Here is a 17,301-nt window from a genome sequence, read left to right as displayed (position 1 = left end):
GGGGGGTGGATCAGTGTGGGGGGCATGCATAGATGGAGAGGGGGTCTGAATTTGATTAAGAGCTTTGTATGAAATATAAAAAAGTAAAATAAAAAAATTTTTAAAGAAATGAAGAACAAGAAATGGAAGGACATGGACAAAAGGGACTGTTATACACTGCTGCTGGGCATGGAGCTCAGAGCAGCAACTATGAGAATAATTATGGTGATTTCTCAAAAACAACTTAAGATACATCTCCCATATGACCCAGCTATACCATACCTGGTGTATTAGTCACTTTTCTGTTTCTGTGATAGAAACACTGACTCAAGCAATTTACAGAAGGAAGAGTTTATTTGAGCTTAGGGTTCCAGGGGGATTACAGTCTATCCTGGCATGGAGGCATGGTGGCTGGAGATGGCTGAAGCAAGAGCAGCAGAAGCTAAGCTCTCACAACATCACACAGGCACAGGAAGCAAGAGAACAACTGGAGATCTGGCAAGGCTTAAGAGCTCTCTAAGCCCACCCTTAGTGACGTGCTTCCTCCAGGATAGCCACACCTTCTAAAACCTCCCAAAACAGCACCATCATCTGGGGACAAAATATCCAAACACTTGGAGCCTGTGGGGGACATTTTCATTCCAACCACCACATTCCACACCTTGGCCCCCAAGGTGCAAAATGCATTTAGTCCACCTTTAGAAGTCCTCATAGTCATTATCAGTCTCAATATATTCAAACATCCACAGTCCACAGGTAAATATCTTAGCTGTAAGTCTCTATAAAATCAAAAGACAACTTACATACTCCCAACATACAGTGAAACCAAATACACATTACCATTCCAAAAGGGAGGAATGGAGGCATAGTAAGGAAATACCAGACCAAAACAAGACCAAAAACCAACAGGGCAAACACCAAATCCAGTAGCTCCATATCCAACTTCTGGGACTTCCAAAGGATTTAGATGGCTCAGCCTCTCTAGCTTTGCTGCATGCAACACACATCTCTCTCTTATGCTGGTACCACTCCCTGTATGCAGGTCTTTTTGGCAGATGCCTCACAGCTCTGACATCACAAGATTCTTGGGGTCTCCATTGCCAACCAGGCTTCACCTTCACATCTTCAAGCAATGGCCTATCAGGACCTTCTCTAGGCAGAGGAATCCCTGCTTCATGCTACCTGGCCTCCAAGGCTTTCTGAAACCACGGAGGAAGAATTGATGATCCCTTCACTCTTCCATCTTTAATGCCTCTAAAGCTAGCACCAGGTGAATGACATTGCCAAGTTTGACTGCGAGTTTGGGATGGACCCCAGCCTGCTTTTTCCATTTTAGGTTTTCTCTTCAGTGGCGCCTGCAGCATTTTCCTTTCACAAGTTGGAGGCTTAACTGGGTGTGGTCTTTCCCTGGAGACACTCTCTCCACTATTTAAGTTTGACTCTCTAGGCCCCTCCTTAATCACTTTAATCTCCTTATCAATGGGATCCTCTCCATCACATGTCAGGGCTCCAACATTAATTTTCCTAGAATGCTTTTTCAATCCATCCTATACATTCTGTATTTCTTTCTGCCCCCTTTGCTCTTTTTCACTGTAAATCTGTATAATATTCACCATTAATAGCCATGCCACCATTTCTACATTAGGCAGTCTTGAAATTTCTTCCCCCAGAGAAATTAGTCCATTGCTTTTCAACTTACTCTCATGCAAACACTTAGGTCGAGGGCTGACTCCAGCCAGACTCTTTGCCAAAATACACCAAGTGCTGCTTAAGTCCTTATTTCCCTCCGGAACTACATTGTTCTCAGCACTACTTTCTTCCAGGCCCTACTAGAATGGCCCATTAAGTTACACTTATAGCAATCTACCACTTTTCTAGCCCAAACTTCCTATGTCTTCCACATTTTTCCAAAACCCCACATGGTCAGGTTCTTCACAGTCAACAGCCCACTCTCTGGTACCAATTACTGTATTAGTCACTCTTTGGTTGCTGTGATAGAAACACTGACCCAAGCAATTTACAGAAGGAAGAGTTTATTTGAGCTTACGGTTCCAGGGGGATTACAGTCTATCATGGCATGGAGGCATGGTGGCTGGAGATGGCTGAAGCAAGAGCAGCAGAAGCTAAGCTCTCACAACATCACGCAGGCACAGGAAGCAAGAGAACAACTGGAGATCTGGCGAGGCTTAAGAACTCTCTAAGCCCACCTGCAGTGACGTGCTTCCTGCAGGATAGCCACACCTTCTAAATCAGCATCATCATCTGGGGACAAAATATCCAAACACTTGGAGCCTGTGGGGGACATTTTCATTTAAACCACCACACCTGGGTATTTACACAAAGGTTTCCAACCAACATGCCACAAAAGCACTTGAACATCACTCTTTATTGCAGGCCTATTCACAATCGCCAAATTATTAAGCCAACCTAGATGTTCAAGAGCACAGGAATAAAGAAAATTTAGTATTCACATTGGAATTTTTCAGCAATTAAAAAAACCAAGCTATGGTGTATACAGAAATATGGCTGCACCTGGAGAGAATCATATTAAGCAAATTATGACAATCTTAGAAAGGCAAATGCCACACTTACTTTGGTTATATATTGCTTCATAAAATGAAATGTGCATATTATGACATAATAGTGAAAGTGAAACTTTCTAGGGGAACAAAGGTGTTTAATGGAAAGAGTAGGAATGGAAAGAGGAGAGTGGGGGGTATGGGAAGATATGCCAAACATACAGTGTATACTTTATGGAAATGTCCTTATACCACAGCACAGTGAAAGAACATTATACACAGTGAATTTCTTTGGAAAAAAATTTTAACTTTAAAACTCTTTTGTTACAAAAATAAGGCATTCAAGTAAAAGATGTATCATACCATCTGTCTCTAAGAATTCTCCCCACTCTAGTCTCCACTGCCATTGTTACAAACAGCATTGTTACAAATAGTTCTAAGGTCATGCCTGAATATTTTCTATGATATTTCCTTTGTTCTGAAACCACAGGTGTGTGTACATATGAGTTACATTTTATAAAATTAGGGTAATAGTTTACTTCTTACACTTAGCTTATTTCTTCTAAGACTTTATTTTCCTTCTTGATTTTTAAATTTTTTCTTTACTTTTGAGAATTTCATACATGTATTCAATGAAATATGATCCTATGTACCCTCTCCAACTTTCCCCATGTGCCCCAACACTTCATCTCCTAATTTAATGATGTTTTTCATTACTCACAAAGTCCAGTTAGTGTTGCCCATATGAGAATTGATTTGGGGCCATCCACTGTAGCATGAGAAACCTACCCATGGCCACATTCTCCAGTAAGAAGTAATGATGGGGTATATACTTAAAATTTGGTCTCTGAGGATTTGGCCAATTAGAATTAGTAAATAGATGCTAATAGGTAGATAGATCAGAAATACAATAAAAGGGAAGGTAAAATGCTATCCAAATAGAGAATTTTCATGAAACATTATAATTTCTTTGTAGTATTATTCTCATTGATTTATGGTAAATTTTTATATATTTTAAAATATTTCCTAAAGTTCTGACAAGTACATTTGTAGATTCAGCATGAAGAATATTTAAAAATTAATTTCAGGACCTGTACTCAGTGAAATAGGTAACTTTCTTCATATTCATTATGTTGCTCACATGAGCATGCTGTTGAGCCCTTGGCTCTCCAACATGGTTTTCCACCTCTTCCCACATACAGGGTGTCATCTTGACGTCATATGTGCTGCCCATGGCTTCCTCTGGACCACCTAAAAGTTGTTACAACAGTAAAATAATCTCCGTGCACTTAGATGTGGTGGCAAGTAAATAAGGACAAAAAACAGATAAAGAGCAGAAATTTAACTGAGTATAAATCAAAGAAACAAGTAATTATTTTATATAATAAACATAAAGGAGGAAATTAAATGAATAATAGGACCATCAACAAAATAGGGATTCAGAAGAATCTGCTGGATGGTAGCAAAAATGGTAAATTTTCTTTTAAATATGTTGATCATAAAGTTATTAGAAGGCATTTGGCAGGCTATAGATATATAAAGTTGAAACCCAAGGTTGAAGTGGATTCTGGATGTGAGTAAATAATTAATAGTCATTCTTAGAAATATATCAAATTGATATATATTATATGTATCTTTCACTTCAAAGAATCCTAATCTAATTAAGTTTTATGACTGACAAATTTCAGAGCTGAGAAATCCATTAATGATATAGGTCAAGCATTCATGTGCTTTGTAAGCATGAGTGTTTATCATTAAAAAGCACCAACAACAATTTATAAGCTAACAACCACTTTCCATAGCAGTTGGATATGTGTATTTTACTGGAATAAATAATGTCTTAGTTTAGCTAAGAAATGCTTGAAACATTAGACAAGATTACTCATAAATTTAGAATATATAAAACAAAAGGCACAGTTAAAAGCAGCTTAACTACGAAGCTAATTATAGATACACAATCTTCTTTAGGAATTGCACCATTAATCTCCTTGCATAACAGTAGATCATGATGTTCAATTAACTGAAACACCTTTAGTTAGCTCACTAGCTGAAAAATAAATAAATAAATAAATAAATAAATAGTAAGCAATAATAGTCCATAATTGGAGTCAAATACCAAAGCAAGCTAATCAACTTTATGAAACAATGAGGAAACGTCATAAAGACAACCCACCAATGTTCACAGAACAAACCCATCACAATATGATTACTGTTTATAAAATACTAACATAAGTTTTTTTCCAAAACATTTATCCTGTTAGTCACAGTCTAAGCCAGTATAGCACTCATTAGTCACAGATGCCACTAGTGATTAACGATATCCTGAAGGCATTTTTACTCTTAATATATATGTTTGCTGCTCATGCATTTTAATTATAAATTTTAAAACGCCAAATAATATAATCAGAGAAACAGAAAGCATTTCTACTTACTGAAATACTATATTTAAAATTACTTTACTTTCCAAAATTTTCCACATCAGCTGGGTTGTTTTGCATGTAGTCACATTGCACCTGCAGATGATTGAAGAAAAAAATCTAAATATGCTAACTTTGTTATTATACAAAATCACCCTGGGAAATATTTCTGAATAGTTATACATAATTTGGGATGGAAAACTTAAGTATCAGTTTCTATAAATCCACTTTATGGATTTAAGGATCATTAAATATTTGATGTCATCAACTCAAGAAAAAAATAAACATATTTAGAAGTTTCCTTGAATATGTATTTTTAATCTATAAGTAGTAATCTGAGACCTCCATAAAAGTAAAAGAGAATATGAGTAAGTGTCTTTGGTTCCTCTTGAAAATGAGGTCTATAGTTTATATGCACTGTAAAGAAGACTGCGTGTTTATTTCGCTGTTATTTCTAATATTTGATCATTGTTTAGCAAATCTTTGTTATGGGTTTACTGAGAACATTGTGTTGGCCACATAAACTTTTACTTACTGTGATACTGTGCTGGATAGCTTTATTGTCAACTTGACACACCTGGGTTGAGGGAGCCTCAGTTGGGGAATTGCCTCTATTGGACTGGCCTGTGGCCATGTCTGAGGGGCATCTTCTTGATGAGTGATGTGGGAGGGCCCAGCCCACTGTGGGTGGTGCCACCCCTGGGCAGGTGGGCCTGTGTTGCTTAAGAAAGCAGGCTGAGCAGGGGCCAGGGAAGCAAGCCAGTAAGCAGTGTTCCTCCATGGCCTGTGCTCCATCTCCTGCCTCCAGGTTCCTGCCCTGAGCTCCTACCGTGGGCTCCCTGATGATCTGTGACCAGGGCGATGTAAGATAAATAAACCCTTTCCTCCCCAAGTTGGTAGTGGTCAGAGTGTTTTGTCACAGCAATGAAGAACAAACTAGGACAGATACTTTGACTAATTGTATGCTATTTCTGGTGTCTGAAGCCTCCTGCCTTTCTACATCTGCATGGAGAATTCCTCATCTTTAAAATCAATCATAAATGTCTCCTCAGCAAAGTTTCATTCTCCATTTTATAGTAGTCTCACACAGAGGCAGACCAGGTCACTTGTTCTATGCTAATGTAGTATTGCTGACTATGCTACTACAGAAGTTGTGTTCTGAACCTCTCTCTCTCTCTCTCTCTCTCTCTCTCTCTCTCTCTCTCTCTTCCTCTCTCATTTGCTTGTGATCTTGTTCAATCTTGTTCAATTAACTGTTAAATATTTATTAAGCACTTGATTTATACAAGACTATTTCTAAGTCATCTTATACAGTCACATGCTTAATCTCCCCAAAACCTACTTCACAGATGACCAGGTAAGAGAACTAAATGCTTTTTCTTCTGAATTCTCATAGCTGGAAAAAATACTCATATTTAATCATCTATGTTCTAGCCTTACTAAGTATATATACATTATATTTGTATAATGAATTTTCAAGGATCAGCCAATGTTTGATTTATTATTTTTTTTACTGTCTTCTAAGAATAGATACCTGTCCCAATCTGAAGGATGAAAAGACCTCTTTTGCTTTCTCTCAAGTCATCACTTGAGGTTATGGAATGGTGACTAGTTATTTCACTTATCTTAAGTAGTTATTTTTCTCTTATTGAAATTACATTTAGACTATTTGAATTTAATTCAGGGTCATTGCAAAGAATTAATTTTCCCTTCTAATAGCCATGGAGAAAATATAGCTTTGGTTTTATGTTTTGTTTTTTTGTTTTTTTTTTTTTTTTTTTATTTTTATTTTTTTATTTTTTTTTTTGTTTTTTTTTTTTTTTGGTAAGCTTAACATTTTAGATTCTCTATTTCCTAAAGCATTCAATTTTTTTGAGCAGTAACTTTTTTGTTGCAGTCCTTTGAAGAAACACAGGTGCTATGTCCCAATTTCATTTTTATTTGTAGTCACTGCAGGCAGAACATTGTCTTCAGCTGAGATTGGGGTAGGTAGGTTAATAGACCCTTGCTTAAAATAGTTTGTTTCACGCTTAACATTTTAGATTCTCTATTTCCTAAAGCATTCAATTTTTTTGAGCAGTAACTTTTTTGTTGCAGTCCTTTGAAGAAACACAGGTGCTATGTCCCAATTTCATTTTTATTTGTAGTCACTGCAGGCAGAACATTGTCTTCAGCTGAGATTGGGGTAGGTAGGTTAATAGACCCTTGCTTAAAATAGTTTGTTTCACAACAAATGGTATCTTAGATATCATAGATGGTATGTAAATAGCACACAATAATGTAATATGTATGTACCAATCAGATGGTAATGAAGTACCACACTCTTTGACTAATAATTTAGTGTCAGCAGAACATTGGCCATCAATTTGTTTTAATTGTATTTATTTTTATGTTTAAATTGCTTTTTTGTCATGAACACTTTTTATTGAGCTTTTTAAATTTCATACATTTCCCAATGAAATCTAGATTCCCTCCCCCATCCATGCCTCCCCCAAATGCACTCTACCATATGTGCTAAGTCCTATTCATTCAAGTGTTTGTACCCAAATGTCCTTCAGTGTAAATGTGTCCACTGGAATCTAGTCAGCCCATCTAGAGATCCTGTGTAAGGCATATTTTCCCTTACCCAGTAGCAATCAGTCTCCAGTAGTTCTCAGTCTAGGACAAGCTTGCCACCCATTTCTCTCCTCTCCTCTGGGCCCATGTTTAATTGAGTTGGCATGAGCTCTGTGCTTGATGCCACCATTGCCACAAGTTCACATATGCAAGCTACCAGTGGCCTGGAAGCCTCTGCTTCCCTATGTTCATAAACCAGCTCTGGCTCTTACAATCTTTCAGTCCCCTTTTCCACAATGGTCCCTGAGCTGTGGGTGGGTAAGTTTCCATATAGGAGTCCCATCCTACACTCTACAGTCTCTTATTCTCCAAAACGTGACTAACTGTGGCCTTCTGTGTGCATCACACTCTGCTGTACACGAAGCCTCAGTGGTGAAAGTTGAGGGCTGCATTAACCCTCTCTCTACCCCTTATTCCACTATGTTCCATGAGCCTCAGTTGTAGAGATTCAACTGCAGATGTGTCACTTAGTACTGGGCAGGCATCTCCCAGGTATATGTTCTCCATGCCTGACCAGATGTGCAACTCTGCAGTAGCCTCCATCTGTTGCAAAAGAAACCTTTTTTATGACTGCTGTACAGCATGTTTGTCTATAAATATAAGGATCAATATTTAGCATACAATAAGAAGTTTCTTTTGTCTTGAGATATGAAAGAGATAGGATTTTCTCCAGGATCTATGTCCTCTCCTGCCATGTGTATCTGGCTGAGTTTACAGTTCCAACCATGAGTTCCCTCCCATTGAGAGAGCTTTAAGTCCAATTAGATAGCTGTTGATTGCTCCCCAGATAACGGTGCCACTACTGCACCAGTAGAGATAGTTTGCCATGCTGATTGCCTTGGTTATTAGATTTCAAGGCTGGGATGGACTCTTGATTATTCTGCACCCTTGGCAGTTTGCATATCATCATCTAGCATTATTATAAACAAACTTCTGTTAGAAGGCTTCCAGGTCAGTTCCCGCTCCATTGTTTCAAGTTCTGTACCCCAAGTATGTCCTTTCCTGAACAGCAGGGTTTTACCTACTAGGTCTGGGAGATAACCAAGAGGTTTTGCAATATTCTGCATTATTTGGGGAGTCTCCTCAACCACCTCCACCTACCACTCTAAGGGAGGTCTCTTCTGTCTGGCACTGAGTTCCCTGCCAATCAGCTCCCAGGTATACATATACATATACATTCCTGTTGAGACACTAAATGTGCATTTCTCATAGAGCTTCAAGGGCATCACTTTTCCCTCTAGCTTTCCTTGCTCCCCACCCCAAGATTCACTCATCTCCACTCTTTTTTCTTTTTCTTTTCTTTTGGTCTTTTTAAAGACAGGATCTCCCCATATCCCCAGCTGGCCTGGAACTCACTAAGTAAACCAGGCTGGCCTTGAACTCACAGAGCCTCTGCCTCCTAAGTGCTGGGATTAAAGACGTGTGCCAACATGCCTGGCTAAAGTTCAGGTGTTGGGAATTGAACCTGGTTCATTTGTAAGAGTAGACAGTGTTTTTAACAATTAAGCCATTTCCCAGGCTCTTCCACTCTTTCTTCTCCCATCCAACTCTCCTCCTCCCTCCCTCCCTAGTCACAGTGCCCCCATTATCCCCAACCTCCACCCAATACCTTCCAACTTACACCATCCTTTTTCTCCTGACTTCCCTCCCTCCCCACACCATGGCCCCTTGCATGCCCCTCCCTCCTCTCCTCCCTGCCGATTACTCCCGCTTTTTCCACCTCCCTCAGGTAACATCTGTTCCTACTGTCCCCCTTTCAGGTTGTTTCTTTTCCTTTACCTCCACATATGCTTTCCCTTTTCCTGACTCCTGGTGTTATATCAGAAGTTATGTACTCACATATAAGGGATTGGCTCTACAATCCACAAATGAGGGAGAACATATGTGGCTTGCTTTTATGCATTTGTGTTACTTCACTTAGTATAACACTCTCTATCCATTTACCTACAAATTTCATAATTTCATCTTTTCTTACTGCTGAGTAGATCTCCATTGTGTAGAGATACCATATTTTCACTAACCATGTGTCAGTTGGGGACATTAAGCTGTTTCCATTTCTTAGGTATTGTAAAGAGAGCAGCAACAAACATGGATGTACAGGTATCTCTACAGAATGATGATTCCTTTGGGTATATGCCAAGGAATGGTATCACTGTATCATATGATAGATCCATTTTTAGTTTTTTGAGGGTTCTCCATACTGCTTTCCATAGCAGTTGCATGAGTTTGCATTCCCACCAGCAGTGAATGAGAGTTCCTCTTTCTCCACATCCTCTTCAATATTTGAAATCTTTTGTTCTCTTGATCTTTGCCAATCTGACTGGGGTAAGATGGAATCTTAAAGTGTTTTTTATCTGCATTTCTCTAATTACTAAGGATGTTGAGGCTAAGAAGCACCTCAAATTGATTTTTAAATTTACAAATAAGCATTAGTTTTCAGGTTCTACAAAACACATACAAAATACAAGTTTATATTAGGTGTTTCAATTTTTAGCATAATTAAATATCATTCATAGGAAATGATCCAAACCAATGCTGGAGGAGCACAGCACAGTTTACACTGAATAGGAGTCTGATTTGAAAAACGCAACATTGCTTTAAAGAACTCATTGGCGCTAGGACTCCAGATATTCCTTTGGGGGGCTGTTTTGGGAAGAAGAGAACTCTACCTCTAGTAATTCTCAAGTCAGATGTTTCTGCTTCTGAGTGGTAGGTTGAAGCTGTCTGGCTTTTGTCAGAGAAATAAAATGTTTCTGGAAGCACTAAACTCTAAGGCTCTCATTTACTAAAGCATATAATTTTATTGTGCAGTAAGCATTTGAGTTCTTACTGATTCAGATGCTTAGGTAGCTGATATGGGAACATACAGATGGACACACATGGAGTTTGCCATGAATACACTGGAAAGAGGAAATCCAACCACAGCATTATTATTCATATTCTTGTGTTCCTTCAAAACTATTTTCTCTATTTCTTACATTTTCCATGAGCTACAAAGAGTTTCTTTATTCTTAGCCCATAGTTGAGAGATGATTTATCCATTTCCATTCACCATTCATTCAAGAAACATTCCCAGAGCTTCTAGAGCATGCCAAAGAATGAACTGAACACAAGAAGCTGAATGCAGCCAAAGCATAGCCTGAAGAAATGTATACTCAGAAAGACTGGGAAATGGCTGTGAAGTGAAAAATGATAAAGTAGAGATCTTTTTATGACACAAGGTACAAATGGGGACAGCAAAACGGAGATTGTACGTCTACTGGCCCATGGTATAAGAGAGGAGAGAAGAGTTGGAGGACAAAAACACTTAACTTTAGCTAGGCAGACAAGGACAGAAACAGTGGTATAAATGGACAATACCACATGTGAGCAAGCTATTGTATAGTTACTGTCACATCCCTGTCACTGAAACAACTGAGAGAAGGGATGGTTACCTTGTTCAGTTTTCAGAGGGTCTCAGTTTATCATAGTGGGGAAGGGAAAAGTATGCTCTGTCATATCTTAACAGAGCAGGAAACAGAATGAAATGGGAGCCTTCAAAGGCCTGCCCCCTAGTAACCTGTCAGCTAGACCCTATCTTCTAACAGCTCCACAGTCTCCCAAAACAGTGCTACCAGTTGAGAAACAAGCACTCAAAACTTGACCCAATATGAAACACTTCACTTTTAAACCAACAGATATGGATAGAAATAAGCAAAAGCAGAGTAATTCGGAACAATTTATTATGACAGGTGTTGAGAGAGAATAGAAGAGAATACAAATGAAACCACAAAATTAGGCAACAGCCAACTATAAAGAGCTCGGAATGTCTTGGCAAGGAATTTAAACATTACAACTTCAGACTGAAAGAGGTGCTTGAATTAGACAAATGGTCAGAATTATGAGGAACAACAGCTTTTATTCACACTGACTACAATGCATCACCATTGGAGCTACTTGGCACAATTTTAGGGTGCCATTGATGAAACTATGCGGAACAAGAGGCCTCTTGCTTTCCTTTGTCTTCTTCTTGCTAGTTGGAGAACTCTTCTGCAGAACAAAACAAAATAACCAAACTTAAATGTAGAAGGAAACTTGACTATTAGAGCAGAGACTTGTTTTGGATCACACATTAAATGAAGTGAAAAAGAATAACCAAAATTCCTCTTCCTTGCTTTAGCACACTTTCTAATTGCTTATTTTCTGATCTTTGAAGTAGAAGACATGACATAGTAAACTCTAGTTGCTACTAGCCAGGAAGCCTCCTCTCTGCTGGATAGCTTTCATAGTACTAGAGGGTGGAATATAGCATAGTCTGCTGGGGGGCGGGGATTGGGTTGGTCATCAACCGTCTTACTCAGCTGAAAACCCTGAAGCTATAATAGCAACTAGCATGATAAGATATGCCCATGGATGTGATGTGGCAGGAATGTTATGGGGTAACCAACCACTTTCTGATAGGGTTTAAGGCCTGCTCCACAAAAGGAAACAAATGCCTGGTAATGTAAACCTGGCCAAGAACCTGTAGTTGGGGAGATGACAGGCCCCAGGGGTAAATGTACTACTATTATTTTGCTAAATGGACATATCGTTAAACTATCCTCTAAATTCATATTTCTATGTCTGTAGATTAGTGCAGCTCTCAGACTTCATAAGAAAAGTCTCTTTGTTCAGTGGAAGGCAGTTAATACAGAAACTCACAACTGGTCAAAGTGAAGAGAATAAAGTTCCTGTGTACTATTTAGCCACAAATGGGATATCTATATCACCTCCTCTTTACCCAAGACTTAAAGACCATTGGTGGAAGAGGGGAACAGAAAGATTGTAAGAGCCAGAGCCAGGGAGGACCAGAAGTATCTTCTGGACATTCCAGGACCACTACACTCATGAGCTCACAGCATCTGTAGGTTGCCTACACAAGATCAAGACAGTCAATACTCTAGCATGGACCAGGAAGGATTCAAAAGTCCTAGATGAGGAGCTATCAACAGTTTACGGCTTCTAGGGGAAGAAGAGTCAATTTTCTTTAAGGGTATAGCCACTGGTAAGTCAACTACACTCACCCATGAATATATGATTAGTACAAACTGCAATCTGTGGGCTATAAAAAAGAGAACAAGAGGTTGGGAAGGGTAGGGAGTGAGAGATAGATCTGAAATGCATTAAGGGAAGGAATGGGAAATGAATATGATCAAAACATATGGATGTGTGAAATTCTAAAAGAATTAATAAAAATATTTTAAAAGAAATAGCTTCCACACAATGGAACTCTACTCGGCAGTAAAGAAAGATGAAATCATGAAATTTGAAGGTAAATGGATGAAACTAGAAACTGTTATGCTAAGTGAAGTAACACCGACTAAGAAAAAAAAAAAAACAAAAAAACTATGTACGTTCTCTCTCATATGTGGATCCTAGCACCAAATCCTTTAAGTGAGTATGTATCCAGACATAACTACAGGAATCAGGATAATGAAAAGGAACCAGGGAGATAAAGGAAAATAAAGAACCTGAGAAAGAAGAAGACTAGGAAACTAAGGGGGATATGGATAAACATGGGGTTGTTTAAATGGGAGCGGGGAAGGAGAGTTATACAAGGAAACTTGGGGATAAACAGAAAGAATGAGCTCAAGAGAGGTAGGACCATAGGAGAAGGGTATTATCAAGGGAGAAAGGGGGAAAATAGGGGCACTTTAAATGGGGTAAATCATGGTAGAAGGGTTAGACAGTGAGAGAGATTTAAAAAAAAAAGCTAGTTTTAAAAAAACAGAGGGAACCATATTAGCCCAACGACCTACTGACAAATTATACATATAACTAGTTCAAGGAACAAAATATATGTCTAGTTAAGATTTATCTGAGAACATTTGGTTTTTTCCCAATCATTATCTATATAGCACATGCTAATTAAAAGCACCAGACTGGTGGAACTAAACTTCTTGGATGTTTAACAGCCATACTTTGAGGGCTATACAAATCTGGTTAGAGGGAGTTAAAGGACAGTTTTTGCTCCTTGCCCTCCAAGGTTGACTAAGTTCCAGGGGACTATGGAGCATCTCTCAAAATGTCCTGTAACTATGGTGAGTCACCTGTCCTCTTGTTCAGGGAAGACATGGAGACCCCACCAGATAGACTTGAACCAGTGCCAGTCTACAAAGAGGAGGGTCAACACAGAGGAAACATTTCCTCCATGCTTCCAAGTGAAGCCAGCCATGGTAAAGTAAGACCTTTGACTTATCTTCACATAGATGGAGCTGGTAAAAGAAAGGAGCCAGGGGCTCCTCCCAAGTCCATATGACCCCTGAGGAACAGATCCTCAAATGACCTTAAGAAATAAATTGGTTTATTTTGGCCAACTTTATGGTCTTAAACACCCAAAGGGAAAGTATAAACAAAGATTAAAGTTATCAGTATATTTAAGAGTCCATGTATGTAACTAAAGGCTACATAACAAGAAACAGTACCAGACAGGAGATACCTTCCTTTGAGTTACTGGCCAGGGTGGTCCAAGAGACTCCCAAATTTATTCAGGCTATTGCCACAGCTGTTGATGGACTCCCAGAACTTGAAGGTAAGACCCTACTGTTGAAGACAGAACATACGTTGGACACAGGATTTGGAGAGCTAGAGCTGCAACTGACCTGGAAACCATTTCCCGTGAAGGTGCTCTCTCATAGCTCTGGAGAACGCTATGAAGGTGGCACAGGAAAACATCAATGGATGATCCAGTACCATCTTCAAGACCAAATAACCACATCAATGGCCATTACAGCATACTCCATTGGTACAGTAGTGGCACTTTTGTCTTCAGAGTGATCAACAGCTACCTAATTTGACTAAAAGCCCACTCAAAGGGAGGAAACTCAAGTGTGGTACTGTAACGTAATCTAATACACATGGCTGGAGTAGTCATAAATCTTAGAGAAAACCCCCAAACTCTCACATGGCTAGGCTAATGTGATTTCTTACTATGTTCAAAATATGTAACCCTTATATTTACAGACAAATATCCCAGTTACCACTCATCAAAGAAGCTCACTTTGCAGCAGTCAGAGACTAATGCCAAGTACCACAATTGGTCATACACGGACATTGTCTATGAATTGCCCAGGCCTAAGGGACACATTTTCAATGCAACCTCTACACCTAAGGCTCATGGAACATAGAACAGGGATAAAGAAGAGGACACTAAGGAATCAGTTCTCAATAATGAAGCTCCCTCATGCAGTGGAGGGCCAGGAACACAAAAGGTCACAAAAGGCCAAAGTATAGAGATCAAGAGTCTGCTAAATAATGGTCCTTGGACAGGACCCCTTTATTAAACTTCATTCACCCAAGGCTCAGGGAGCAGAGAGATTGTAAGATCCAGGGAGGATGGACATGACCATATGGAAATGGAGTCCTACAAGCTCCTGGGAACCTGCTCATATGATTCTATGCCATAGGTGTCAGCATATACAAGTCCCATGCAAACTCAGGCAGACAGTAACCGAGCATAGAACTGGGGAAATGAACAGCAGACCCCAATTTTGTCTAAAGGAATGTTGGCAACTGATTGTTGCTAGATGAAGAAGATCTGATCTTCCTAAAACAAGGGATTCTAGATAGGCTGACTAGACTCAGCGGATGGCCTTGCACTCGGGAACAGCTGGGGGCACTGATAACACAGTGGGCAGTAACAGGGATGAGAGAGTACATGGACTCCAGTGTCAGGGGGAGGCTATGGGAGGGTGTCATCTGACATTTGAGATAGGGGTATAAAGAGGATTAAGATTGTTTGGGATGTTCTATATGAAATACACAAAAAGAAATCAATAAAATAAAAGTAGTTTTAAAAAAAGAAATACCTTCCTAGAAAAAGTAAAATTTTAGTGTATTATTCTATTGAAAATAGGGTGATTTAGGGTATTTTCAGTCTTCTCAAGAACCAGATACGGTGAAGCACACATGTCATCCCAGCACTTAGGAGGTGGAGGCATGAGGATAAGAAATTCATATATATATATGTAATATATGTTTGTGTGTGTGTGTGTGTGTGTGTGTGTGTGTGTGTGTGTGTGTGTGGCTGGAGAGGTGGTTTAGCAGTTAAGAGCACTGGCTACTCTTGCAGAGGACTGGGTTTGATTCCTAGCACCCACATAGCAGCTAACAACTGCTCATCACTCCAGTTCTAGGGGATCCCACACCCTCTTCTGTCCTCTGCGGGCACTGTACACATGTGGTATACTTACATACATGCAGGCAAAATATTCATACACATAAAATAAAAATAAATTTTAAATATATGTAATAAATGAACTTCACAAGAACTTCATTTTTTTCTCTTTAAAGTATACTTTGAAGAAACTCACAGATGTCATAAATACAAAGGGCAAGGAATATTTGATGAATAGATTCAGGCTGCCTTGGGTATGAGGATGTGGAGTGGTCTTATTGCTTAAAGGCTTAGGCTTTAATTTGAAAATACACCATAGTGGTCATTTCACTTTAAAAAAAAAAGTTCCAAGAAGTGTTGCCAGTAGTCTTAGCACTTGAGGCACGGGAAATTATGCAAGGGCCAGAACAAGGACAGCCTCTGCTCTATGTGGACTTCTAAGCCAGTCTGGGGTAAGTGTGAAATCCTGTCTCAAAAAGAAAAAAAAAAAAAGGAGCTATGGAAATGGCTCAGTCTATAAAGTAAGGACAGCCTCTGCTCTATGTGGACTTCTAAGCCAGTCTGGGGTAAGTGTGAGATCCTGTCTCAAAAAGAAAAAAAAAAAGGAGCTATGGAAATGGCTCAGTCTATAAAGTGCTTTCTGTACAAGCGTACAGACCTTCGTTTGGATCCATAGCACACAGAAAAAGCCCAGGCACAGCAGTACACCTGCAATCCCAGTGCTAGACAGATGGAGGCAGGAGGCTCCCTGTGGCTCAGTGGTCAGCCAGTCTTGCTGAATCAGGGAGCTCAGGCTCAGGGAGAGATCCTGGCTCAAAAAACAAGGTGAAGAATGGAACAACAGCCTCTGGCCTACACACACTGAAACATACACACACACACATATTCTAGCTAAGAAAATGAGTGCACACCTGTCTACAACCTGACACCCCAAAGAAAATATCCAAGTGCACTGAACATCAAAGAAATGTGGGCTCTAGGTAGAGAAAATTTTCTCCAGCAATTCTAGTTCTTGCACCAGTGACTCTCATAGGCTTGAGGTAACAATTCACACACACAAAGAAGAGATCAAGCAGGGTTTCAGCCATGCGGAAATCAACCACTAGAGGTACAGACAACAGAAGCTTAATAATAAACTCATTGTGCTGGATTAGCAATGGGCACTTTGGTGAAGTAAGCTATTTGCTTTAAATTAGAGCCTTCATGCATGTTTAATTTGTTAATCATTCACATACATTACTTTGCTTAAAATGAGATACAAATAGGAAGATGAGCAACTAGAAAGGAAGAAAAAAAACCAGTGGGCAATGTGATCACATTTAAACAATTCAAATCAACTAAGAAGTCTTGCTTAATCCTCTAATCATAAATTATTCACAAGGGCATTTTTGACACTTAAAAGTTCATAAACAGAGTGCAAATCACCCAAGCAGAAGTAATTTGCTGCTTTTAAGCTAAGCCCTGCCTAGCTAGGGAGTTGCCTGTAGGAATTAACCAGAACAAAATCCTGATTAAACAACTAATTGGCTTATCTACTAATGAAAAGAAAAACAAAGTACATTTGTGCACCTCAAGATACAGGGTCATAAAATCAGAGCTGCTTCAGAACAACCTCACAGAAGATGTTTAAATCACG

Source organism: Nannospalax galili, unplaced genomic scaffold (genome assembly GCF_000622305.1).
Source record: "Nannospalax galili isolate Female #2095 unplaced genomic scaffold, S.galili_v1.0 scaffold934, whole genome shotgun sequence".
In the NCBI taxonomy this organism is placed as follows: Eukaryota; Metazoa; Chordata; class Mammalia; order Rodentia; family Spalacidae; genus Nannospalax; species Nannospalax galili.
Note: the sequence above shows the minus strand (reverse complement) of the source record.